The sequence below is a fragment of the Aplidium turbinatum genome, chromosome 2 (assembly GCF_918807975.1).
Source record: "Aplidium turbinatum chromosome 2, kaAplTurb1.1, whole genome shotgun sequence".
Classification (NCBI taxonomy): Eukaryota; Metazoa; Chordata; class Ascidiacea; order Aplousobranchia; family Polyclinidae; genus Aplidium; species Aplidium turbinatum.
In genome coordinates this window covers 51314168-51341504 of record NC_137473.1, presented here as the reverse complement: position 1 = coordinate 51341504, position 27337 = coordinate 51314168, and the positions used below count along the sequence as shown (strand labels likewise).

At 37.6% G+C, this 27337-nt stretch overlaps 1 pseudogene; it reads left to right on the top strand.

Annotated features, from left to right (window-relative positions):
* The first annotated feature begins 19839 nt into the window (after positions 1 to 19839).
* LOC145765740 (U6 spliceosomal RNA) lies at positions 19840 to 19937 on the top strand (annotated as a pseudogene).
* Positions 19938 to 27337: the final 7400 nt, after the last annotated feature.

Below are 27337 nucleotides of genomic sequence, written 5' to 3'. Positions count from 1 at the left end.
GATTAGGCCTATATATATAGCTGTTTGATCACTGTTGGTACCAATTGCTAACTTCAATATATATAGTTATTATCTTTATTAGTTTGTTTACTGTAGGCTACCGGTGGCGGTATGTAATTGAAAGATGAATAAACACTCTGCTTTACAACATCTCATACGGTAGCCTATGTTTATTATTATAATATTTTTGGTTTATACCAATATATGACGTTGTGGTATTTTTGACCAGGGCGGAGACTTGCACACCAGCTACATAACTTCAATGCACATTATATTGGTAATACAACACATACCGGTAAATAAAATATCATAACTTAAGGTCATGTCAAAATAAGAGGAGCAGCTGATGAAGACTAATGTCCTTTCACTGAGTTTTCCTATTGTAATATTGTATCGCATCTGTGATTGTAGTGCACATTATAGTAATAGGCGCTAAAGAAAACATGATCATTGTTATCACTAGGGCAACCAATTTTTTGACCTAAAAACTTGAAATTTTGACTTTATAAGTTACAAATTTTGACCTAATTTTGACCAATAGCTTTCTGCGTTTGCAACCCAAATGCGAAATATAAAGCATATTAGAAATCAAACCGTTAGGTAAGGATATCTTCTTTTCTATTGAAATATGAGAAAAATGTGGAAGACTCAAGGACACCACATCTAACGAACAGTGAACAGGTATAATGAAAGTCACTCGAAAAACTGCAAAAGATAAATATGGAGAGTCTTTAAATGTCCCGAAATTACTGAGAGGGTTCTGCACTATTATACTTTAACATCAAGTAATGTTTCACATTATCGCCTTTGAAGTTCCTGTCTCTCGCCAAATTTTTTCCTAAAATAGAGAAATACAGAAGTTGCTTGGGAATTCCTCAGCAGGCTATAAAAATGTGGTGAAATATCATCTCGTCCCATTTTCACAATGCACTTGATGTCATTTCTTGAGATTCTTGCTTGAATATATTTTCCAATTCGGCAGCCATCAACACCAAAGTTAAGGGACCTCATTTTCTGATAAGCTTCTTGAATGGTGTATCGGCTGTCTTCCATCTTCTGAATTGAATCGAACAGTGCGCTGTACTGCTCCTCTATTTTGTACAAGGTGAGTAGCTAAATTGGGAGCTTTTACAGCATCTTGCGCACGCCGCAGCAAGACACCACCATCATGGAAGCCTTCCACAATATTTCTTATTTCCGGTAGACTTCTTGAATAATAGAAAGCAGCTTTCAACCAAGGGCCCATCTAGTTACATTTGGCTGTGGAGGTTGGCCAATGGAAGTAAAACTAGCTTTTCTTGACCTGTTTTTAATGGTCACTGCTTTAACCCTGGCAACCAACTCATCAACAGCAGGGTAGTTGGCTAATATTCAATCGTCAGTAGTGGGCGAAACAAGCTTATTACCTCAGAAATTGCAACAAATCGATTATTACGTCAGAATAGCAACAGAAATTGCAACAAAAAATCAGTATCTGTGTAGCTTTAATAAAATATCAATAGAGAGAAGAAAAACTACATTAAAAGACAATTTTGACCTAACCATGAATTTTGACTTTTTTTTTACTTAATAACTTTGAAACCTCTCTTCGTGTCAGCCGGAAATTTAGTTTGTGGACGTTTTATAAACTTTGAACAAGGCAGAAAAATTTTGACTTTATTGACTTTTGGTTGCCCTAGTTATCACATATTATATAGTTAGCTATGGTCTCCTAATCACAAACATCAACTTTCTTTTTTCTTATGCCAACTCTTTAACAACGAAGAAAGCTGCCTTTAATAGCATCAGAAATTCACTTTCTCTGTTGACTTACATGTCTTATTCAGAGTGTCTGCATGTGAGATTCCATGAGACTTTTACCACACAATCACTCAGTTTAAATGTTGTCAGGTTGTAGTTATTCACTACGCTGAAAAATATATCATTAGCCTACACTACCGGTAGGGCCTACTAATGCATACACTAGGGTCAGGGTTGTCGGTATTTTACCCAACCCAAAAAAAAACGGGTTTTTTTTTTTTTAAAAAACCCATTTAAAAAACCAATAAAAAAACCTAGAGCATCATATTTGTTCGATTTTTATCAGAAAATTGAAAAACTAAACCAAAGTACTACAAGGTACTTAAAACAACCTTCAAATTAGGACTTAAGGATGTGATTGTGAAGGAAATTTCCAAGGATAAATTGAAAACACAGTGGATATTTCTGTACACAAAAATCAAGTAATGCCACTTTGTACTACACTAAAACTCATTTATGCAAGAAGGCCTCTCATAGTTAAACAGCACTAGTGCATTATTTTATTGAGTTATGCCAGCATGTACTGTGAGTGAGAGGCACTTCATTGGTAAAAAGTAATATTTGAGGTGAAATAAGCATGAATCTACCTTTTTAAATAAAACCCAAAAAAACCCGGGTTTTTTTAAAAACCGGGTTTTTTTCAACCCTGACTAGGGTACATTTTTATTGTAAATGAGTAAGTTTGGTGGCTGTCCAATCAACGATAGCCAACGCATTTCTAAAAGGAGCTGGTATACAACTTACAAGTCCCCCCTTCCCCTTGGCAACTCATGACAAGGAGAAATTGACCAAAACATGTAGATTGAAGTGTGTGAACACTGAACAGTAAAGTAGTTTCACCCTATATGTTTGGTTGAGTCCTGTCTTTGTTATGAGTTACTAAGGGGACTTATATACCAGCTCCAAAAAAATTTATCAATGTTTTGTTTTAGCAGAGACTAGCCTACTTAGTAAAAGATATATGTAAGTCTACAAGTTTAGTTTAGCCATTTTTTTCTACTTAATTATGACATCCAGTTCATGTGTTGCTAGAGCGTGAGTGACGTTTTACGAAAAGATATGCTTGAGCAAATGATGTCACGCTCGAGTGACGAGTGATGAATTTATTCAACATTTGCTTTAATTTTTAAATTTCTCAAGGTGTTGTTGTCATGTCAAACACCTTGTATTTAGTACATTTATTTTTCTCTCGAACACGCTTTCACGTTCTTATTTTGTCGCTTCTATCTTTTTCCAAACTCCTGCTATGTTATAGCAAGTGGTAGTGCTTTTTTTTGCTTTGATGGTGCGGAAATGAATCACAACACTGTGAATTCCATAAATTTTTCACAATCGATGAAATAAGGCATGCAGACATTTCATGTTTTCATTATCAACAGATTAGTCTACGGAAGTTGTTCAAACTTTACAAGATGTCCATCACTCAATGTCTGAAATCGAACAAATGAATCCTTCTTCATTAATTGAAATACTTCTAATTGTGCATCATCGAAAAGGTCTTCTTTGCAATCGATTACGTTATCTTTTATTTCTTTCTTTGCTTTGTGACTCAAATTCACCTGAAAATTAATTATATATCATTACTCAGGCACCTGGCACCCAGGGCTGGATTTACCAATAGGCTAGGCAGGCTGAAGTCTAGGGCAGGGGTTCCCAAACTTTCTGTTCATCGGTACCCTTTGATCAATTTATAGATTCGCTCTCATATTTTTGGCTTTAGAAAGTTTAGATATTGCAACAAATTAACAGTAGAGCTGCATTAGAAGACTGCATACATGATATTTTGTACCAATCAAAGCACACGAAGTTATTCATAACAATGTAATCTAAGGTTAAACAAACACTACAATCAATCAAACACACAACATATCGGCTGAATAAGCTCAGCGATCCTAGCTAATGTGATGGATGAGCCGGCTTTTTAGCAACAAGCTCATTAATACGAGGTGAAACATTAGCAACAGCACAACGAAGATCATGTTCAGGTGTTTTGAGCTGTGATCTGTTTTTTGATTTGATTCCAAGCAGCACTGAAAATGTTAACTCACACAACCATGTTGATGGAAACAACGACAATAAATATCCTTATACTTAATCTAATGTACCCCTTGAAAAGTCTAAATGTACCCCTGGGGGTACATGTACCCCAGTTTGGGAACCCCTGGCCTAGGGCCTCAACGTCCAGGGGCCTCAAAATTCGGTTTCGAAATTTGTAATTTTTTTAAAAACTTGACAAGTTTAAACCCTACCGATAAAGTAGGCCTATATATATATCAAGCTTTTCTGAGTAGAAAATTCTATACACAACTGGTTTCAACCATGTTGTACAATGTACACAGTCATTATTACGTCGTTTGCATCATAATAAAGGCAATTATTACGTGCATTCTGCTGGAAGCTTCTATATAATCTATGTTAAAGCACCGTAGTCTTCTCTGCAAAAAACAGTAGCCTATCGGCAGTTGACATCAGGGCTGCCACTCCTAGTGGTTTTCCACTAGATCTAGTGGTTTTTGAAATAATCTAGTGGTTTTCTTGGAGAATCTAGCGTGTTTTTTTTTAATTTTGAGAGTGGCAGCATCAACTTTCCTTCTGTTGTTAACGAAGAAGATTTAGATGATTTGCAAGAAGAATAGGGAGCTTCGCCTCAAGCGTGCAATGCTCTCCATGATAGTGATAGCCTTAACCCACCAGAGTTTTGGCTAAAACTGAAATATTAACTTATTAAATTATTAAAAATTAACAGAACATTAAATTCCTTTATCCCTATGCTCGACGCACTTGAAGCCAATGTGCAAGGAAAAAATTAACACTGCCTTTCCAAATGTGGAAGCAATATTAAAACTGTTTCTAAGCGTAATGGTCAATAACTGCTCAGGAGAGAGATCTCTCTCAAGGCTCAAAAGCATCAAAAATAAACTGTGATTAAAAATTTGCACCCATGAATGTAGAAAATGAAAAGAACGAAGAGTTTAATGCACTCATATTTTTAACATTCAGCAATGACATGTGATGTTGTTTAGAGAGAAATTCTGAGCTCAAAAATAGGAAGGGGCCTCATAAATGGAATAGCCGAGGGCCTCTCATGGTCTAAATCCGGCCCTGCTGGCACCTGTGGCCATGGAATGGAAGGTGGAAAATATCAAGGATTGAAGATTTGAATGGAAGACAGTCTTCCATTCTTATTCTATCATGGACTTATTAACACCACATCAAGAGATAAACTGCAAACAATATAAATAAGTTGAGTAAAAGTTTTCGTTTGCATACGTATCAGAATACTTTTGAACACGTGTCCGTCCCATTACTCAAGATAAAGCGGAGTTGGTTTGGCTCTCGGGGTGTGCGCTTGAGCAACGCAATACAAGGACTGCTTTTCATTCAGGGTCACCTAGTAGATGGACTAATTTTTCAGCAACAACACTTCTACAATCTCGGTAACCGGCCTTGCGCCAAGAACCTCTACTAGTATGCGAAACTATACCAAACATAGGCCTATCCCATCACAGCCACAGGCTTTGTAAGTCCGAGAATAAAGAGTCAAAACCAACCAACGTTTCATAAGCTAAAATAACTCGATTTTCGGTCAGTATTAAATCAGTGCAATTGTTGCCAGGACGATTGTTTGAGAATGAAAAATCCAGGCTGCAAGGTATAGCCACAAACATGATAATTCCCACTGAGATTCCAATTACAACAATGACACCGCCAACCAATCAGAAGTTACGTTGTCCGTGATGTCACTACACGAAAATAAACGTTTTGAGCTGCTTAAACAGTTAGAAAAAAAACTGTGAACAATTTGCAGTCAGCAGCTTGGTGTAGGCTAGAGGGTTAAGGTGGTCATTTCGACGACGTGGGTTTGATTCCTACCCCTGTCTTTACTCTTTTTGCTTGTGTACCGTAAACTTGGGTTACTTTGAACGCAAGGGTAACTTTTCACACGTTTCAAAATTTTGATTACGTGGCATATTTTTTTCTTTTAGCCTACTTGAATTTTGAAAAACAAACTTTCAAAGAAATGTTGGAACCAAATTGCTTGCACGCTTCAGTGCCCACAGCAGAAAACACTTTGTTTACAAAAAGTGCTGCTGAAGAAATGCTCACACTTGCAGTGGCGTATTTAGAAAGTTTGTTAGGGGGGGGCAAGACATTGTGTCAGTCAGCCGCTACGCGGCTGACTCTGCGACTGGAGAGTGGGGGTCTGGGGGTAGTACACGCGGGGTAGTCTCAACGGTAGTACACAGAAAGCTCAAATTTGGTGAAAATGGCTGTTAATTGGTTCAAGTTTTTTATTAGAGAGGGGCATCGCCCTTTATCCTCCCCACTAAATACGCTACTGCACACTTTCATGTATTTTTCAAGACTTGCCGAGTGTTTATCTATAGTTTTTTATTTTTTTGTTCAGTATTTTAAAATAGCACAAGCATCTGGGACTGTAAAGATTTTTTAGTTATGTTTACTAGATTTTTTTGTACCGGTTTCTCAATATTTTTAGAAGCTGAGAGGGTCTTTCGAAATATTTTACTTCAATTGTTGATATTTTCAGTTTTGTTTAACTGCATTTTCTCTTAAATTCAGCACACCTATGTTTTTGACCAAATTAATTTGTTAGCCTTGCCAGCCATATTTTTAATTGATGCAGGAAAGGAGCAATATGTGGGTAATCGATCAACCGGACGTCAGTAAAAAGCAACAAAGCAATATTATTATGTTTGACCAGACGGTCAACACGCCTTAATGAAGAAGACCGCTGTCGACCAAAAATTTTCCGCTGAAATCCTCTCCATGGACGATGAAGGTGCATTTATCTCAAGCCTGAGAAAATGCAAAAATGTTGGCTAAAAATGGCCTAGTTTTAAAGATGTAGGCTATTTGATTACAACTGGATAAATGTTGTTAATAGATGGAAATGGAATAATTCCACCCATTCAACAAGACTTCAAAAAATTTTACACCAAGTGAACCAAACCAGAACTCTGTTAAAAAGTAAAAAATAAAAATACAATAAAAAGTATGAAAACCAGACAATATAAATTTCTCGACCATGTATTAAGAAAGCAAAAACTGGAGCATCTCTCTGTAACTGGTAAAATTTTTGGAAAGCGGACACCTGGCAGACATGAGACATCACATCTGAGACAATTTAACGACAAGACAGAAACAATCATCCATGCAACATCTAATAGGAATATTTGGTCTAATTATTCATCTGAGGCCGTCGATGCCTGGTTCAGGCAAAACAATTGAAGAAGAAGTGGCTACCAGGTTACAGTACGGCACTCACATCTCGTGAGTTGCATACAGTTTCAGTTCAATTATTTAACACTAGAACTGGAAACACCGGAACTTCGAACTACCAAACTGACTTTTTTGACGCATGGTGCAACTTTTCCCTTTTATTGCATTCAAAGAAGCCAACAACACAAGTCTGGAAGATCGGGAAGCATTGGTGTAAAGCAGTAGGCTATAGGCTTGTATGCCTACTTGATTCATCATTCGCAACTGTTGAATAATTTAAGGGAAGAATCCGAAAAGCTTTTCTCTTGTAGCCTACTTATAAAACGTTTTTTTCTGCACAAAGAATTAATCAATAAAATTAAGATTAAATTAAGGTTTGCAGTGCGAGTTTTTTACATTGCAAATTTCTAGACCGTTCAGAATAAATTATGAATGGTATGAGTTGCTGTAGGCCTAATTATCGATCCTTAATTAAATAAAACGAAGCAAAGCGCTCATTGTCCTCTGAGCAATCAATGTCGTTAAGACAGAAATTATCAGAAAATTTAGAAAATCATCTTTCAATGATGCAATGTTTACAGCTTTACAGAACTTCATAGGCCTATCCCAAGAAGTTAAAAACAATAAGCCAACAGGTGGAATTGATCAGTAAATTGAAATCTTTTAATCCGTATCACAGCTATAGTCATTATCATTACTTGGCGTTGGCTACGCGTGGCAAAGTAATGAGAGCTCGTGAGTAGTTGAGCACACGTCTGTATCTCGATGACATGGTTGAAGGTGAGCACGAAAATTGGTATGACTCTACCCAAAAAAGTGATAATGATATAGATATAAATGGTATCATCAGTTGCTTACTTCTTTTACAGCTTTATTACCAACGTAAGTGGAATAGATGTATTTTGCTATTTCTGATTTCGGATTTGTTTTGTATTTCTCCACGTCAAGCCAGAAGTCCAAATTTTCACAACTGTGTTCTGTCCTTAGAAAGTCACGAAACAGTTCGGTTGCATCTGTTAGTTAGTAAAAGAACACACTTTAGCTTTATTACTGGATGAAGGCTTCATACCATGTTGTAAATAAGCGTAAATTGAAAACTTGAAGGTTAGATTGTCAAATTCTACTCTACGATTACACAATGGCTGACCTTTCACAATCTAATTGTACTTGTTGAGTTATAAAACAAGCTAACTTCTTTAGTGGCCTACTGTATTATTCTGTAATAAACTAAACCACGATGACAATGGTCAGCAGCATTGACAGGGAGGTCCAAGAGGGTAGGCTACTTTTGGACCCGTGCCAAGAATAATTTTAGGGGTCCGGAACATTTTCAAGAAGCCCGGAAACATCAAGAAACTATACTTAAAGAAATCACTGCGTATTCTTTGGATACTGTGCGTTTTTCTTATAAATGTCTTGATTTGGAGCCCAGGGTTCTCATTGGTACCGGGCCTAAAATATCCTCGCAACGGCCCTGACAATCGTGCATCACGTCAGGGGAAAGTAACAACATTTTGTAGGAACACTGATGCTCAGAGGAACATCGCGTAAAAATCACTGCGTTGGATGATCGATAGTCACCCGTAGGTTATCATACTCTTTCGTAAAATAAAATACTTTTCTTACCTTGGCAATGCAGAAGATTCACAAAAGATTCAGGAATTGTTATTCTACGATTCATAGGTGAAGGCTTTCTGGAAAACATTGTGAGATATTCTGTTAATGCTTTACACTTTGGTTCAAAAATTTTCTTCTTGACGGTAAATGTTAGCCTAATTTGAAGCAAGAAATTTAAATTCAAAGTGTTGTTTTATTATTTTGTTTTTTCCATTGTAAAACACCCAAAGACGCAATATCACTCATTTAATGTTAGTAGGCATAGTTTTGAGGTCTGTAAGCTATATAGGTTTCATAGCTCTGTTTAATGTTTTACATTCCAACGCAAAAGAGTAGTTTCTCAAAGTGAGCCACTTGGTCTACTAAGCATAAATTTGTAACCGCAAGAGAAGAATCATCGTTGAGGGAGGAATTTGAACTTCCTTGCACCCGACATGATTGAGTGTGGCTTCAGTGCAGTTACCGAAGGCCTATTTCAAGTAAAAGAGGCCATATGATAGGTAGGGCTACCATATGTCCTCTTTTAAGAGGATTTGTCCTCTTTTTTCAAGAAAAATGAATTGTCCTCCGAGGACACTAAAAAATGTTCAAATGTCCTCTTTTTTGACAATTTGGGTTTTCATGCTTATATTTTCAACGGAATTACATTGCTTGGTGACGTTTCAACGACGGCTTGTAGGCTATTTGTTTTCTAAACATTTTGTATACCAATGTAACATGCTGATTTATAAATTCTACAAGAAATTGGCGCCTTTTATGGAACCGTTGTTGAACGTTCATTGCCTGGTTCACTGTAAGATATAAAATGACATTTCAAAAGCCATGCTCACGCTTTCACAAAGAATTATTTTTTTACCTACATACGTTTTATGTAGTACTGTACAACGCTGGTAGACGTAAGCAGGGGTGCATTCCTAAATTTTTTTGGGGGGGGCTCTAACACTTAGCTGTGTTGTTATAGACAAAGTATGTATAAGTAATCGGTGTAGGTTAGCCAACAATGTTTACCTTTTTTAAAAGGAAACACTGTTCAGTATGTTTTTACTTCTGAACATCATATCGAAAAACAACCCACGCTAAAACATAGCTTAAAGTACAGAAAAGGTAGAAGCAACAAAACGTGGTTGAATCCGATATAAAATTATAAGTTTGAAATTTGGCTTGGTTGCTACACTACAATCTCCTTTGCTTTTTTTACTGCGTAGGCCTATGCTTGAAACTCGATTTGCATGAGCTAATTCCAATCTCTTTACTCAATTGTAAACTTATTTGTATGAGCCAATCCTAAGCACACTTGCAAAAACATTGACTGTAGGAAAGTGAGGAAATGCAATTCTTGAAATGAGCGCTTGTGGTTGCAGATTTGCTATATAAGAACCAATAAGCTGCCAATGTGACAGTTACACTAAAATCTCATTCAGTTGTTAACGAACAGTTTAAAAAACTCCAATTACAACAAAAGCATATTCCAAGTTGGTGCAAACGAGATTACACAAAACAAATAGCCTGTCTGCCAGGTCTGTGGTTTTATGGGCTAAGTTATAAGCACCACGGCAGTCCTTGATTTTAGCCAGCAAACAGTTTTTGCAGAGATCTGAGTTCATTCAATGTGGGCAGCTTAGAATGCTTAACTTGAATATCCATAGCCGACCGATGAGTCTGCAACCACTTCTGAGTTGCCGCAGTGCCATTCCATAAATGAGGAGGTGGTCCATTGATGCTGATGAACAACAATGCTGAAACAAGTGATATGGTCAGCCGTGATCGTAGCGGTGTGATGACCAAGTTCATTTGTGAAAATCCACGTTCGGCTTCAGCAGAACTTATAGCAATCATGTTTAGTACTACGTTCTTGAGCAACTTTATCGTATCTGGTATATGACAAGGATTGTCAGCATACAATCGAAAATCGGAGTGATGACATGAAATCTCTCCTCTATTTTTCGTAATCTCTGCTCCCCTTCTTGCCATGGAACTTCGACTGCAGCAGGCCATAACTCTCGTACAATAATTTCCAAGCTCTTCACAGAATTTTCATTGTTGGTGTCCACCATCCTGCTTCCAATGTTGTCAACCAAAGCTTGAATAAACCGATTACGACCAAAAGAAGGGTAGTCTCTACGTCGAGCTTTGAACAGGTCCAATGTTGTGCCTTTAAAGGAGTAGTTTTTTGTACTTCCGGGACTCAAGTTAACAACTTCATCAAACGAATACTTTCCTTCTTGAATAGCTTTTTTTATTTGAAGTAGAGAATTAACAGTCCATTTGACATGACGATTAGCTACTACGAAGTTGATATTCCCAGTCTGGAGAGTTTCTGACAAAAGTGGTAATTGGCGATTGCTATCAACTTATGTTCGTGTTTTTTTGCAGTTCTGTTGTGAGAAAGCTGTTAAAGTGTTACTTGTTCAGTCGAGAAGTTGTTGTTCAGCCAGAAAAGCTGAAAAATGGAAGCTTGAACTAGCCCCCCCTGAGCCCCCTCTACATCAAGCCTTTTCGTATTTCGGGGGGCTGAGCCCCCCGAACCCCCCAGCAGGGCCGGATTTAAACCATGAGAGGCCCTAGGCTATTCCATTTGTGAGGCCTCTCCCTATTTTTGAACTCAGAATTTCTTTCTAAAGACCATCACATGTCATCGCTTGTTACGGCCAATCTCTGTACAAATCAAACGTCATATAAAACCGTTCAAGTCTACTGAATATTACGTCATGGAACTTGCTAGAAAATGTGCCGAAATTGCACCATTGTTCATAGACTTGTGTCAGACCTGTTTGGGCCTGTTTGGGCCTGTTTAAACAGGAAATATTACATCAGCTTTAAACACCTGTTGGAATGACTTCATAATTGTCTTTCATTATTGCGTCACAGTACTGCATACGTGAATTTGAGATATTGCTATCTATTCTGGTCATTCGTAAAATGATTGTTTGAAAGTTGGCCGCACATTTAACTGTTGGCTTAGTGCTTGCTAATTGGACAAAGGTTCCGTCTTTTATCCAAGTAATCTGTTCTGTAGTGACAGTTTTCAGTGGTGTACGCGTTGCACCCCCTCGTTTTTGGTAGCCGTGGGCTAATTTTTACAGAAATACACTGTTTGAAAAGAAGTTCAAGTGTGTGTTTCTTCGGTCATTATATGCAGACGAAAGGATCCGGGAACTTTAAGTTACAATTTTCCCACGAAGAAATTATGGTTTACCGCTGTGACCATCGCTTAATGTTAAAAATATATGATTGCATTAAACTCTTCGTTCTTTTCATTTTCCACATTCATGGGTGAAAATTTTTAATTAAAAGAGTAAAAATTTAGTTAGGCTACCGGTAAGGCAGTTTTGCTTTTAATTTTAATTTTATTGATCAAACAACCGTTACAATAATTGTAAAGTTTATTTACGAGGAATAGTTAGATTATAAGAAATAGTTACAGCCATCAAATAAAGTAAGACTAGGCTACCAATTTTTTTTTCTAGCTTTCGTCAAAGCAAAATCATGCAAAAGTTCATCAAAATTTATCTGTTTAAGTTTGTCACTCTCAATGCACACAATGCTTAGTGTGGACAACCTTTCTTGAGACATTGTCGATCTCAGTTTATTTTTGATGCTTGTGAGCCTTGAGAAAGATTTCTCTCCTGAGCAGTTAGTGACCATTAAGCTTAGAAACAGTCTTAATATTGCTTCCACATTAGGAAAGGCAGCGTTAATTTTTTCCTTGCACATAATTTCATAAAGATCTCCATGAGACAAGGAAATAGATTGCTCTTCTGTACCGGTAAGCCCTTGGTTTTGTGTTTGTCTCACGTCTACAAATGAAAATGTAGAAGTTCATCAGTAAGTTTCATGTCAACATCTTCCGGATACGCTTCCTTTAAAAGTTCTACGCCTCGTACAATTTCTACGTTAGTTACTTTCAGATTACCAAGAAAGAGGAACATTTCTGCAATGTCACTGTACACATTAGCTCTTCTTCTTAAACTGGCTTCAAGTGCGTCGAGCATATAGGGATAAAGGAATTTAGTTTAAACCTTTCTTTTGAAGAAAGTTCACTTAAATCGTCAGGTGCATTTCTTTGTCTCCCTGACAGCTCTGTAGTTGATATTCGGCAAGGTTGCTTTTGCTTGCTGATCAAACTCGTCAAATTCATCTCTAATTTCGCTTAGAAAGTCTGTCAAACCAGTTGTGTATAGAATTTTCTACTCTTGAAAAGCTTGATATATACTTTAGGTAGGGTTTAAACTTGCCAAGTTTTAAAAAAAATTACAAACTTCGAAACCGAATTTCGAGGCCCCTGGACGTTGAGGCCCTAGGCTTCAGTCTGCCTAGCCTATTGGTAAATCCGGCCCTGCCCCCCAGGAATGCAACCCTGGACGTAACGTTGTTGATTATCAACTCAGTTTGGTACTTGAACAAATCGAAACGAATGTCTAAAAGTGCAATGTGTATAAGACCTAACCTACGGCAAAAGAAATCGTGGCATGGATAGGCCTACAGCTTTGCAAGGAAAGAAACAGCTTTTTAGTTCACGCCGTTTTTAGCATTTTAACGGTAATGTGCAGCCTACTGTTTTAGTCATATTTCTTGCAAATAATTTAACAATTTCGTTCGGGATTTCGTTAAAAAAGTTAAGGCTTGACCTGGAGGTCGTGCCTGATTTGTCACATTTTGCAGATTTTTGCGATCATTGCTGTCTGACTGAAACTGTCTAAAAATTAGGTCTTTTTTAACTTTTTGCTTACTCTTAAAAATATAAAATCATTTGTTGTCTTAAGGAAGCACTAGAAATGAGAACAAATAAGTTAAACGTTCAGTCAATCTGTTTTCTCGTTTTTTTTTTTGATAACTTTTGCTGCGTAGGGCAATATTGTAATGAATGATCTAAAAACATGTAAAAGATTCTTCAAGCGTAAAATTTACTTGCAGGCGAAACGTGTCCTCTTTTTAGGCGATGAAAATATGGTAGGCCTATGATAGGCCAACAGTGCCGTAGCCAGAAAAGAAATTTTAAAGGGGCGAAAGCAACTGTTAGGAGGAGGCAAATACTTTAATGCTTGAAGTAAAGAATTTGTTTAAAACTACAACCGCTGAATTTTATAGAACATCATTCAACATATAATGTATTGTCATTGAAACGTTGTAATGGTATTAAAAACATACGTTTGGGGTAAAATAAAATTTTTGGGACAAGATAAAATTTTGGGAGGGCAACTGCTCCCCCAAGCCCCCGTGGCTACGCTCCTGGCTTTATGTTTGTGACCGTGCTGATTTTCGAACAAAGTTAACTTTCCAAGGTTCTATTGCAGCATATTCAAACAAATGAATAAAAAATTATACTTTATGGTGTTTTTGCACATTCAGTTGTTTATTGTATACTAAAAATAAACTTCATTAACAGGTTTGAAACATAGCATCTCAATTTAGGCAAAATAAAGTAGCCTAGCATCCTGGAACGAATTTCGATCTTCGTGTCAGCTAGCTAAAATTACTGCTGATGCTACAAATCTGCAAATCAGTTTACACTAGTTCAGGCTCAAGAATATTTCCGTTTAAAAGCTTATCCGAGTATCAGACCAGTGCCGGTCTTTGGGGTGTGCAAACCGTGCGATCGCACAGGGCCCGCAAACTAGGGGGCCGGCAATGTAGGCTACTCAGAAAATGCAGTAATTTTTGTCATTTCCAATGGAAAAAAAATCAATTCGATTTACAAGCAAGTAGGCCTACCAGAATCCTTGAAGTCAGTTGCGGCTTTATTCATACCCAAATTGTTATTGAACATGCTCTCAGAATACAATTTTGGTAAAGAGGTCACTTTCTTCAACTACAGACATATACAACCAAGCAACCACACGGCATTTAACATAATCCATTAAAATTAATGGATTTTAATGGATTATGTTAAATGCCGTGTGGTTGCTTGGTTGTATATGTCTATGCTCTCAGAATGCACCAAATTCAAAGTAGTTTTTCAAAATGTTCTGGGGGACGACCCCCGCCGCTGGGTCGCGCCCACAGGCTTTGCCTGCCGGCCGTCAAAACTACCCTCCCCTTTCAAAATACCTAGCTACGTTACTAAATTGGATCATTGTCATTGGGGCCCGCAAGCATAATACGCACAGGCCCGAAATACCCTAAGACCGGCACTGATCAGACCAACCAATTTTTTGAAACAATTTTTTCCATGTAGGCCTAAAGCCGAGATTGAAACGCTATTCGTATCCTGCAACTCACTCATGTTCCTTCATCATCACATTTGCCTTCTTGTGCAAGTTTCCAATCCTGTCATTTACTTTCAAACATGGATGGGCAATGTTTTGTAAAGTAGCCACATTGGCGGCATTGTCTTTTGTGGACAGTTCAAGAGATCGTGATTTGACTTTTAACGGTGAAGCCGATACCGACGTTGGCTTAAAACCGATCAAATGTCTACTCCATCTTCGAATAACCGTCAGCATCTTTGATGTTGATTGCAGGTCGGAATATTGTGGCAAATTTGGGTCTTGTTCTGATGTACCAAGGGTTGTCGTGATTGAGCTTGATGTTGTGAACGTTGTTTGAAATCTATTACACGTGGATTGCTTGTAAATGGATAGCGATGATTTTCTTTCGTCGAATGATCCGTCGCTACTCTGCAAAAGTATCGTACTAGTTGCAAACAAGAAAGATGTTTGTATAACTATACACAGCTTTCTTGATTTATATGTCTTTTGAGAAGAATTTGAAAGCCAAGTCGCTATTGCTTTATCGAACTAACTGACGCATTATCTAAAATCGTGGTTGCTATAGTAGTTTTTTCATTTGTTTCTTTGTTGTGTTATTCCACAGACTTTTAGAAACGATACCGATTGTGTTCTTTTTTAAGTAAAACAGTGTTAACGTTCACCCCGGATAGCTTGCTTAGTTAAGAGCCTGACTATGCTCACAGAAATCCCAAAATTGCTGGTTCAACCATCATGCTGGAGTGCGCTGGAGCAACACATTTTAAGGACTGCTCTCCATTCAGCGGCACCTGGTAGTCAAAGCCTCTACTAAGTGGCCAGAATTAAGCTCCCAATGAAACTTTCAAAATCCGAAGATTAAGATTCTATCGATTGTTTCGCTTTCGAAAAAATGCAATACTGTCGTCGCTAGAGGTTCTGTCCTCCCGTTTATCTTTTATTTATTGTCTGTTGTAACGAAGTACTCAGCAACAAGCTTGAGTGACAATAACACATTATTCAATAATAATGTTAGTTTAATGCCGTTTTACCATCGCCATGAAATTAGCATCAGAGAGGTCTTCAATGCTTTTTCAAAAACTGGACACAGTTCATTGAAATAATTCTTACCTAAAGTTGGAGTGGAGCCTTAAACCACTTTCCTACTAAAGCCAATAAAAAGCAATTCAACAGTTCTGCTACTTACCGAGACTTTTTGTTGTTGCGGAACTTGGGAATACCAGGATGTTTTCCCGGAAAACGCGCTTTGATGTTGATTATAACTCGGTGAAGTAGGACAAAGTAATCGAGATATAGAGTTTTGTTTGTTCCAGTTCTGCATCTCTCCCCGAATAGCAGGATTGCCCAATTTTTCTATTTCTTGTTCAGCACTGCTTTTCTTTGAGTAAGTTTCAAAATGCATGGTAGTTTATCTTACACGCAGGCTACTAGCGTTAATAGACCTGTATGCTTTCAGTTTACAGATGCTATTCAATATAAAGTGTTATTTTTCTTTTACTTGTACCAGAATACCAGAAAAAAGAGCTGTGAAAATTTAGAAGATTTTTAATGGGTTGGCAGTTTTCAGCGTGACAGTAGTAGGCTACAGAAAGAAATGCAGTTTAATCTTGAATATACAGTGGGGTGCCACAGGCGCCCCTCAAAAACTAAAATTGCGTCCAATACACCTGAACTTTTTTTTATATGTGACACTTGGTAAAAAAAGCATATGTGAGAAATTTCAATAAGTTTTGATAAAATTTGGACGTGCAGATTAAGTTTAAAGTTTTTAAAGGTAAATTTTCACAATTTCAATAGTAAAATCCTCTCTAAATCATCAAAACTCAGACATTTCTTCTCAGTTACGGAGTATTTGAACTTCGAATACTTTCTGGTGAACTTACTCACTAATTTACAATCGTACAGACCATGTGTCAATTGTATATGTTCAACAATTTATGAAAAATGCCTAAAAATATGAGGTTTCATGCATTAGACAATTCTTCCCGCTTGCTGGCAAGCAGATCAATTTCCTCGTGCGATTTTGATGTAACCTATGAAAACAACCTGATGCGCTATCAGAAAGAGTTTGAAAATTGCTTTTAAAGCGTTGAAATATGGAAATGTTGGGTCCACTGCTGCTTTCTATTTTGAGTTCTTCCCAAACATGCGTCAGTATTATCTACCCAATATGATGCCTGCATGCTGCCCAAAGTAGGTCTTTTCCAAGATGATCTTGTGTTTGGATACAGGCCGCAGTTTTGTGGCCCGTATTGCTACTTGTGGTGTCAAACACCATTGCAGCAAGACATGCAGTACAGTTCTAATTGTTTAACAATTCCATGCTTGCATTGGCTATTTGCTTTCCTTTTGGATCGGATGTTTGTGCAGGCAAATAAGGAACACCAAGCAGTTTTGAGCCTCCAATACCTGATAGTAATATCGGAAGCTTATCAACTTGCTTATTAGGGTTTGTTAGTGACTCCATCATTTTACCATCCCAATGAATGGTTCCAACTTCAGGAGGTATCCAACCTTTTTTAACCGCTTCAAAAATATTGAAAATCGTTTCAACTCTATGCCTTTGAGCCGTCATGTGGTTTAAGTTTACGCGAATAGATTCACCAGAACAACTCTTGATTAACGAGTGTAGTGTTGCAGATAATGCAGTTGGTGTTATTCTGTTTAGTAAACTTGTGGCCACTAAACCAGGTGATCGTAAAATGTCGTGTGGTACAAATATTGTGGTACCGGTTTTTACAACTCGACGGTGACTCCTTTTACTTCCTGTGGATGTAGAAGGCTTGGCAGTGTTAACTGCAGTCACTTCATCACTGGTATCATCGCTAGAAGAAAGTAAAATGTTACTTTTGCTGCTGGATTCAGCCTCTTGACGTTTTATTTCTTTTTCTTTCCTTTGCACTTCTGCTTCTTTTCTAGAATGTTTTCGTTTCAACATTTTACGCAAAGCATTGTCTCTCCCTGCCATTGACGCCTCTCTGGTAGTTTGCATGCTCCACAAAAATTCTTTATCTTCCTCAATTGACATCTTCTTCATTACATCGCGAGGCCAGAAAGGAAAGGTCAATTGAATTTCTTTTTAAATTCCTTAATCCTTTCCGATTGCTTTCCATCACTCCTATGGAAGTATTCGATCTGAATTTTGAAGATAAGACTCAATTCATCTCGAAAACATTGAATTTTTTTGAGGCATTTTTTTTTGGATGAATTGTTGGAATATTAGCTTTGTAGTAAAACGTTAAGATGTCCTTCACTGTCTCGTTTGCTGCATCTACTGATATTTGGATTTTCCTTTTCGTAGGATTTTGAGATTCAAGCTCCTGCAGGCAAGAAAGCTTAAAATCACTTGATGATAAGTTGGCAGTTTACTTTCCTTGATTTTCTGATCATCTTTCGTTGGAATAGTAGAAAAAAGAAGATACTGTTTCTCAGCATTCTGAGACTGGCTGTTCATTATTGTAATACAGAGGTCACCAACCTTTTTTACATGCGGGCCACTTTGGCACCAAGGAGAGCTGTGGCGGGCCGCACTAATAGAATTTTAGGTAGGTTGACTCTTATGCTAGAAAAGAACGCATTTCGTACCCAGTACCAGCGTTACATGTTGTTCATATTTATGTTAGAATACCGCAGCAACAAAATTAATCGAACAACGCTACTGCTAGGCGGTGGGATGGCGCTACAGCGGTGGGATGGCGCAACGGATAAGGCGTTGTCTTTCTAATCATGCAAATTTGGTTCGACTCCCGGCTTCAGCTGGTTATTGAAAAACACCGCTCAACCTCTACCCAGGGTGTAATAAATTGGGTGGGCGTAGTTGCTGAAGTAAAGGCGGCCGAGAGAAAGGAACTGGCCACCCTACTCTCCTTAGTGCCGAAGGCTTAGTACAATGAGAACCTTATCTTCTCATACCCGACACTTGAATCAAGTATGGGACCCCCTTTACCAAGCGGTGGGATGGCGCAGCGTATAAAAAGCTCGCTTTCCAATCATGCAATCCTGGTTCGACTCCCGGCTTAAGCTGGTTGTTGAAAAACACCGCGCTCACATCTACCCAGGGTGTAACAAATTGGGTGGGCGTAGTTGCTGAAGGAAAGACGGCTGAGAGAAAAGAACTGGCCACCCTACTCTCGTTAATGCCGAAGGCTTAGTCTAATGAGAACCTTATCTTCTCGTTCCCCGAGGCTTGAATCAAGTATGGGACTCACCTTTACCTTTACTATACTGCTAGGCCAAGCTTCTTTTACAACACGTTTGACTTTTTTAACAATGCCTGATAAACGAGGCCACTTGTTTTGCGCATTTATAGCGAGGCCAGCGGTTTCATCAGAATATTCATCGCCCAGCAAGAGTGGTGTTGTCACTTCGCTTCACTAAAGATATCTTGCAATTAACAGTTTCAGTAAACAAGAAAATGCTTGACACATCGCAATACAGGCAACAATAGTGACCTGCTAATATATCAGCGAAAAATAGGCTCCAATAACAGGGAAAAAGAAACCAGGCACCATGAAACAAACGCTTGTGGAAATCACCGAAAAATCGTAATTCATGAACAGTCTTCCTTCTAAAAAAGCAATGAGTTGGTTGTTCATCCTTCTTGTGAGAGTCTATAAAACCGTCTTTCTTTTATTATAGACAGCTGTCACTTGCGGTGCTCATCAGCGTGGCAAGAATTTGTTGATTAACAACATTTTGCAGTACTTGCTTCGGCAGTAAGGTAAAGGTGGTCCCATACTTGATTCAAGTGTCGGGTATGAGAAGATAAGGTTCTCATTGTACTAAGCCTTCGGCACTAAGGAGAGTAGGGTGGCCAGTTCCTTTCTCTCGGCCGCCTTTACTTCAGCAACTACGCCCACCCAATTTATTACACCCTGGGTAGAGGTGAGCGGTGTTTGTCCATAACTAGCATCAGCAGGGTGTCGAACCAGGATTGCATGATTGGAAAGCCAACGCTTTATCCGTTGCGCCATCCCACCGCTTCGGCAGTACATATACTAAAATTGGAACGATACAGAGAAGATTAGCATGGTCTCTGCGCAAGGATGACACGTAAAATCGTTCCATATTTCTTTAAAAAAAAAAGCATTTAGCAGTAGGCTACTAAGCTAGATATTTTCATAATACAATAAAAAAAAGTCTTTAAATGTATCTATAATATTTTGCCAATTTATTATAAATTGAGTTGGCACACCGACCTATTTTGCCAACAAAAACTTGCATAAAGAGAGCACTGCTCGTGAATCACAACAACGGTGAAACGCACACTAGTGTTTACTTGACATTTGCAAACTTAAAATAAGCAACCCTATGCTCACAGACATTTTCGAAATTCGAAAACAGACGTTTTAATCAACCACTGGGATAGTGTGGCTGGAAATCACATTGGAATAACTTTAAGCAACCCCCACCTAGAACTACAATCTGATTGGTCGGTCTGTGGAATCGCATGCAAAGCGAAAATATGCTTCCCGGAAAGTATTTTTTGCCTTCGTGCTTTTTAACTCCTCAAGAAAAGTATGTTTGGTTATACTTGTACGCTGATACCTTCCGCGGGCCGCAGCGATACAGCGTGGCGGGCCGCATGCGGCCCGCGGGCCGCCAGTTGGTGACCCCTGTTGTAATACTAACCAGACCAATTTGTAAAAGCACTACCGTATCAATTATCATTAGTAGAATAACCTAAAAAACAATACAACCATAGGTTTTGCAACATTATTAGCCTTTCCTGCAAGAAGCGAAGGTAACATAACCCTTTCTTACAGTAGGCTACCTGCCTTATCTTTGCTGTCTGCTATATTCTCCCAGATTAAGTCACAACTTGTATGGGTTTAATACTAAGCTTTCCTGGGCGCTGCAATACTGATTCAACAGAAGAAGAAATACTAAAGCCATTATTCCAAGACCCTGAGTGAGGTCAAGCCAGCTATGTTGATTCAATGTTGCAAGATGGTGAATCAATGTAACAGGCGCGGAGCTGTCATGCTTGACCTCAATTGAGATCTTGACATACTGGCACTGGTCTCCTAACCTAATTCTTGAATTTACCTTGTTTCAATGTTGAGAAAAAGATGAGAAATAGCAAAAAAACTGATGTTTAAACTAGGGAAATCCCCTAATTTTACTGTATTTCAGTTTAGACTTTCGTTTTCAATCTGCACATCCAATTTTTGTCCAATCTCAATCAAACTTTGCAAAGTGCCTTAATATGTGAAATGTCACACCAGAAAAAAAGTTCAGGTGATTTCGGCCACATGAGGGCGCCTGTGGCACCCTAATATACAGTATAGGCTATGTAACGTTTTAGCTGATTTGAAGTTAACAGTGGGAAGGTTTCTAATGATTAAAAGAAATGGAATATGAATATGGAATAAAGAAATGAAAATTTTATGATCTTGCTGGAATTGGAGATAAATCATTCAATGTTGGACGATTAACTATTGTTAAAGCTGATAATTTCATCTCTACTTTAATTAAATGTTTATTATAATTTATTACTAGTTGTACTGATGAGTTCTCTATGAACGAAAACCGGTTCTGCAACAATAAATTGTAATATGAAATTGTAATGCTGTGTGGGAGATAGCTAGTCGTCGATGGTATAAAGATTGACTTCGAGCAAAAACTTTAGAGTTTATGTCAGTCATTGAACTAAATGTAGGTTTAGCCTTTATTTTAAGTTGCAAATTTTTAGTTCTAAGGAGCTTCACTTCGAAACTGAATTTTGTTGTCATTTTCTTCAAAGCTGTAATTTTGCGCCGGAAGCACTTTAAAACCAAACTTTGGAATTTTAGAACTGGGCTACATTAAGCTTTACGATTCCTCTCTGCTTCACTTTTCATCTGCTAATCGTTCCGGAAGGTCCTCAGACAGCAACCCTGTCGTTTTTTACATTGATTTAACGTTTGCAGACAACTGAATTGCTGTCTGGATCCATGCAAGCTTACCCTGTTGGCCGCCATGTCTGTTTTGGAAAACTGTCAGATGGTTGTCTTCTGGTAAAGGTTTCCAAGTTTTCTCAGTGCACTGCATTAACACTAACAAAGCCTGTTGTATAAAAATGAAACGTATAAGTAATTTCTTTCAATATTCACAAAGCAGCTCATTTGAAACGAATTAAAAACGATCATTATCATCACGGTGACGTAAGCGATTGAATTTTTATGCCAAGAATTCATCCTAGTCAATAAATGAACAGCAGGTAATGAGTGTATGAAGCTGTAGTTGTTAGGATTGTGCCGATTATTTTTAGGTTATGTAACTTTTAATCTTAATTGCGCCCATAAACTTCGTATTTTTTCCTTTCGACGCTTTTCTTCCCTTTAAATCTCCGATCATTAAAGTGCTGTATCGCCGGTATATAATCAACTGCCAAATTGCTGCAGCCTTTTTTCATTTTTGCTGATTACTTTTTGCATGACATCTAACCTATTTGTAGTTGCTGCTTTTGAGACATTACAATTACGTGTTTTTAAGTCTATTACACGTTATTGCTTTGTTCTAAGAAAATGCTCTGGGTCTTGGCGAATGCAAAATACTGAGGAGCTTACTTTCACCAGCTGTATCGCAGCGAATATGTTCAATCGATCGAGAACAAAATATTGATTTCATAAGTGATTCGGCGCCAGTGGTGCGATAATTTTAATGTTGACGTCCTATTGATATAATTTCGAACACGAATAGTGTTTTTTAATACCCAAGCGTTCTCCAACCGAACCAGTAGCCTACTTATAAAATGAAACTGCCCAATTTTTAGTCCAGAAATTAATACATTTACTTTGGAGAAAGCACATGCAATTTACTAGAAAAGTTAAGTGGAAGATATATTTTCTACTGTACATGCCATAAGTAAAAATTAGAAAATACAATGCTACAATCCTAACAACTAGACGTATCTGAGCGCGCTTTCTCATGCAATAAAAATGCCCTATTTTCAAATGCTGCCTGTTACTGATAGTGGCCTCATACCGCTTCATATCCCCAATAACTGACAGAGGTCTCACACTCTCACAGCCTCTTTACCAGGCCAATAAACCTAGCTGCAAGGCTTCACTCAGAGCTGGACCAAAAAATTGCAACGAATAAAGAAGATTGGTTTCTATTTTCTAACGATAATGTATCATAAACATTTCCCTTACAGCAAGTCAACAGTTTTTACATTAATTCAACGTCTGCAGACGTTGAATCAATGTGAAAATGGGTTGATTTGCCGTCTGGTATGTATTGACACATCCCTATATGCGCTGTTGGCTAGGTTACATGACAATTAAACTCAGCCTCATGTGATGCAACCAAGTAGTTAGCCTACCAGTCTCTGCTGAATACAACAACCCAGCAGTAAACGGAAACTTTAGTTTTAGGTTGTTTTAAAGGAGCCGAGGCAAACACAAACATTAAGTAGCTAGAGTGGTGCCTTAAAGTAAGCACTGTAAGATTAAAACCTCAGGTTACAAACCTCTTCCCAAATAATTACAGGGTTTTGCCATATTTGTACTTTTATGTTAAAACAGGGGGAAGCAGGCTCCCCCCTTCTTCATTCATTCAGCGGCATCTAATGGATGGAATAATTTCCCGGCAACGACACTTCAACAATCGGAAACTTCAATCTGTCGATTTTGGTGACCGGGCCTGCGTCTGTGGTTCAAAATCTTTACAAGTATGCAAAAACTGCCAGGATTGAGCTCTCAAAAAAGCTTTCCCAGGGTAAAGATTCAATCAATCAAAAACCAGAGCCCATCGAAAATTTGTAACTTCAAAGTTATTGCCAAATGTTTTCTCTAGTGCCGTCTAGCGGTAATAAAAAGTTTGATTTTTGACCACGCTTTTAGCAAGAAATAATTATATTTCTACGCAAAGCTAACACCACAAGGTTCACAGCTTGAGGGTCAACCACAAAAATCTGCCAAGGTAGTTTGCTGCGGTGCAGTATTGTTCAAATTATTATTGCTTGTGTCCCTGCGCTTGAAGGAAGGGTCACTATTCTACTTAACAGACTATTGGATTTCTGCTTGTAGTACATTTCTAATTTCATTGGGGAATGTAAAATAGGAAGCTATAACTCCCACTTGCAAAAACACCAAGCCAATTGACTTGCGTTTGATTTCCGCTTAAGTATTCCATCTCTTACTCCATTTTACAACGATAAAAGAGAAGATAGTCTTCTACACTATTTTAAGTAAAACAGTTGAATCTATTTAATGCATGATTTTCAAACTTGTTAAATCATACGTAACTACTTCAAAACACTGTTTTTAGAAGGTTGTTTTGACAAAATATTTTTTCTATTCTTTTTTACTTTAAACGTAGATAGGCTAACAAAGCATCTAATTAACCCACTACCGGCTTATTTTCATAAAATATGCATATGCCTACAATCAAAACTTTTAAGAAAATGGACAAAGCTTCTGGGACTTTATTCTTGGCACTGATATAGCCTACGTCAAATACAAAAAGTTTTTACAAAAATACTTTTAAAGATGTAATCGCTTTGAGATAAGCTACCACTAAACAACACACAAACTATTGAAAACCGGCTTCTCTTGATTTTCATCTGTATTGTTGTGCAGGTAGTGCATACACTTAATTAGTTTGAGTTCTAAAAATACAAACAGAACAAGATTTTAAATTGGAGCAACAAAAGAATAATTAATTACACTAGCATGTCATTTGAGGTTGTTTTTTTACTTACGAACCAAATGGAAAATTTTCAGAATAATTTTCTACTTTGCACCCTCAAAGCGTAGCCTACTTTATATCATAAATTAACATGTTTTCTTTCAATCACTTCACTAAACGTTTCATATGTGTTTACTATGTGTTTACTTAAGGTATCCATTTTTTTCTTCTTTTTGTGGCATAATTCGTATAACTCCTAAGTTGATGTCAATGCAATTTATATGATAACTAGTTGCTATGACTAGTTAGAAAAATCAGTCTTTTTCGCATAAAATAGGCTACTTTATTAGAGAAGATACGCATTTAAAGATACTGCAAGTTGTTCGATGTAATATTTTTACATTTTACCCGTTTATTACTCTTGTTCTGAAAGTAGTTTTTTTTGCGCAGCTGAAAGATAATGTGGTGGTTTTGTCATCTCCTCCGTAATGGGTTTTCAACACGACTTGAAAATCGAGTACGATTTCGTTTAGTAACTGCTGAACATGAGCTTTGGAGAAAAGCTTTTAACAAGCAACGAAAGTATTCTACTTTAATTTAGTTTCAGAATTCGAAAGTTGACGTTTAATAAAAAAAAACAAAAAAAAACAGAAACACTTTGACAGCGACTAATTGACGTCAACATGAAAATATAAAGAAGCAGCTGCGTTGCTGCAGAATACGTCTACAAAATCGACGTCATAATCCAGCAGTATATTTTCAAATTTATTTCTGGAATGCATTAGCCACATCTAACCTTGTTCTAGCTATATCAGTACAGACTTTTAAAGAGCTACGACATGATGACGTAGAATCGGTCGCTTCTCTTCAAGATATCGATTCAACATCACGTGACAAAAGCACTTTTATATTTTTGCAGATTAGATGCATGCCGCCATTGAGTCTGCAAAAGACAGCCATAAAAAATCAATGCATTTGCGAAAGAGTATAGCCATTATGTTTTTGTGTGGGGTTACCTGAGGCTGCAATGAAGCAACCCAGTACTTCATTATAGTTATTATGAAAATAGAAATCCCAAATGGTTGCTTTCAATAAACACACTGCCGGTCTGCTTACGTGGTTTATGGATAAAAGCAAAGTTTTAATAACTGATAATTTTTGTTTCTGTAGTTTAATTTGCTTGACAGTGACCCTTGTTGAAAAAAAACAATCAATATTATCAAAATGCAACTCATTGTCTTTTTTGATATTCTGAGCTAGAGTAGGTCTACATTAAAAATAAATAACAAAAACAATCCCTAAAGCAGTGATTGTCAACCTAGGTACCACGACCTTATTGGAGGCTGTGAAATTTTTTAAAGGGTCCATCAATGCACTAATATTAGCTATTCGCTCAATAACCCAGTTTGCTGAGCGCCCGACTTGTTGTACAAAGAAACCGTAACATCAAGCAGCGTTGGTTCAATTCTCGGATTGTGCGCTTGAGCAACGTACTAAAGAACCGCTTTCCATTTAGTGACCACTGATGAATGGAATAATTCAGAGACTTTAACAAGAAACTTCACTCTATCAGTCTCGATGACCTACGTCAGTGGCCTACGTCACCGGGCCTACGTCAGTGGTTCAAAGCCTTTACAAGTATGCAAAACTGCCAGGTTTACGCTCTTACTTAGATGAAGCTTTCTCAGTTCAAAGATAAAAATTACTACAATCAATCAAAACATTTCAAAATATAAGCGTTAAAATTCAAACACATAAGCATTTTACAATATTTATGATAGATCAGGTTCATTCTTAAGATATTTAGGAGGCCTGCAAGACCGATAAGTTTGACAAAACTTTGTGACCGCAGAAGAGTTGGGAAAGGTTTTAATTTATGTACAAGTTAGTGGCCACTTTTCAGCAGTCTAATTTACCTACAACACTGAAAGTAAACTAGAAGGGCGTTACTACGCAAAACTCATGAATTAGGAATGTAATCTTCTCTTCTCCATGTTTATATAGAAACACTGTAGCTGATTTCTTGGTAAACATGTTTAGACCAGCTCAATAGACTTTAAACGGAATGATAAAACCAATCAGGCTATGACAAAAGAAGTCGTGGCAGCAATTGACGAAAACAATAGAGTAAGTGCTTATGACTAAAACTATTTTGACGATGTCAGTGACAAGTATTCTGTACCGATGTTCAGCCTTTGGCATGATAATGTTATTGTCTGACGGTTGTAAACAACCTTGTTATATCATCTTGCTTTTTATCGTCATTGTTGGTCAGGTCCAGTATCTTTCGAATCATTTCAGTTGCTGACCGTGTATTACCTACTGGCAACTGATATGATCTCAATTGGTTTAATAAGGAAAATAGATAAGATTCATCTCAAAATAAAACTTTGTACCGGAAATAGCAATATCTTACGTATGCGAGTTCTTAATTATATAAATAAATTTGTATCCATTTGTGATGATCTTTTTGAAATATTTACTCAGTTACAGCAGAAATTCCCTGAAATAACAAAGATGATTTGAAATGAAAGCTGTAAGAGCAAATCGAAGGAGTTGAACAAAATATTGTTTACATTGATAGGGATTAAAAATTGTCATTGATGCATAATAAACGGGACAGACTTCTGAGCCCGTAGATACCCCTCATCATCATCATAATCCATCGTCGGTTTGTTCCCCACTAGTGGGGGTGGCCGATTGTTTTCGCGCAGCAATTGTTTTAATCCCTTTTCTCCATTTCACCCTGTCCCTTGCATCTTCCTCCTTCAGTCCGACTTTTTTAAATTCATCCTTCACTTGTTGTTTCCACGTTCTTCTTGGACGACCGCGTTTCCTCTTCCCATCCCTGTGATGTA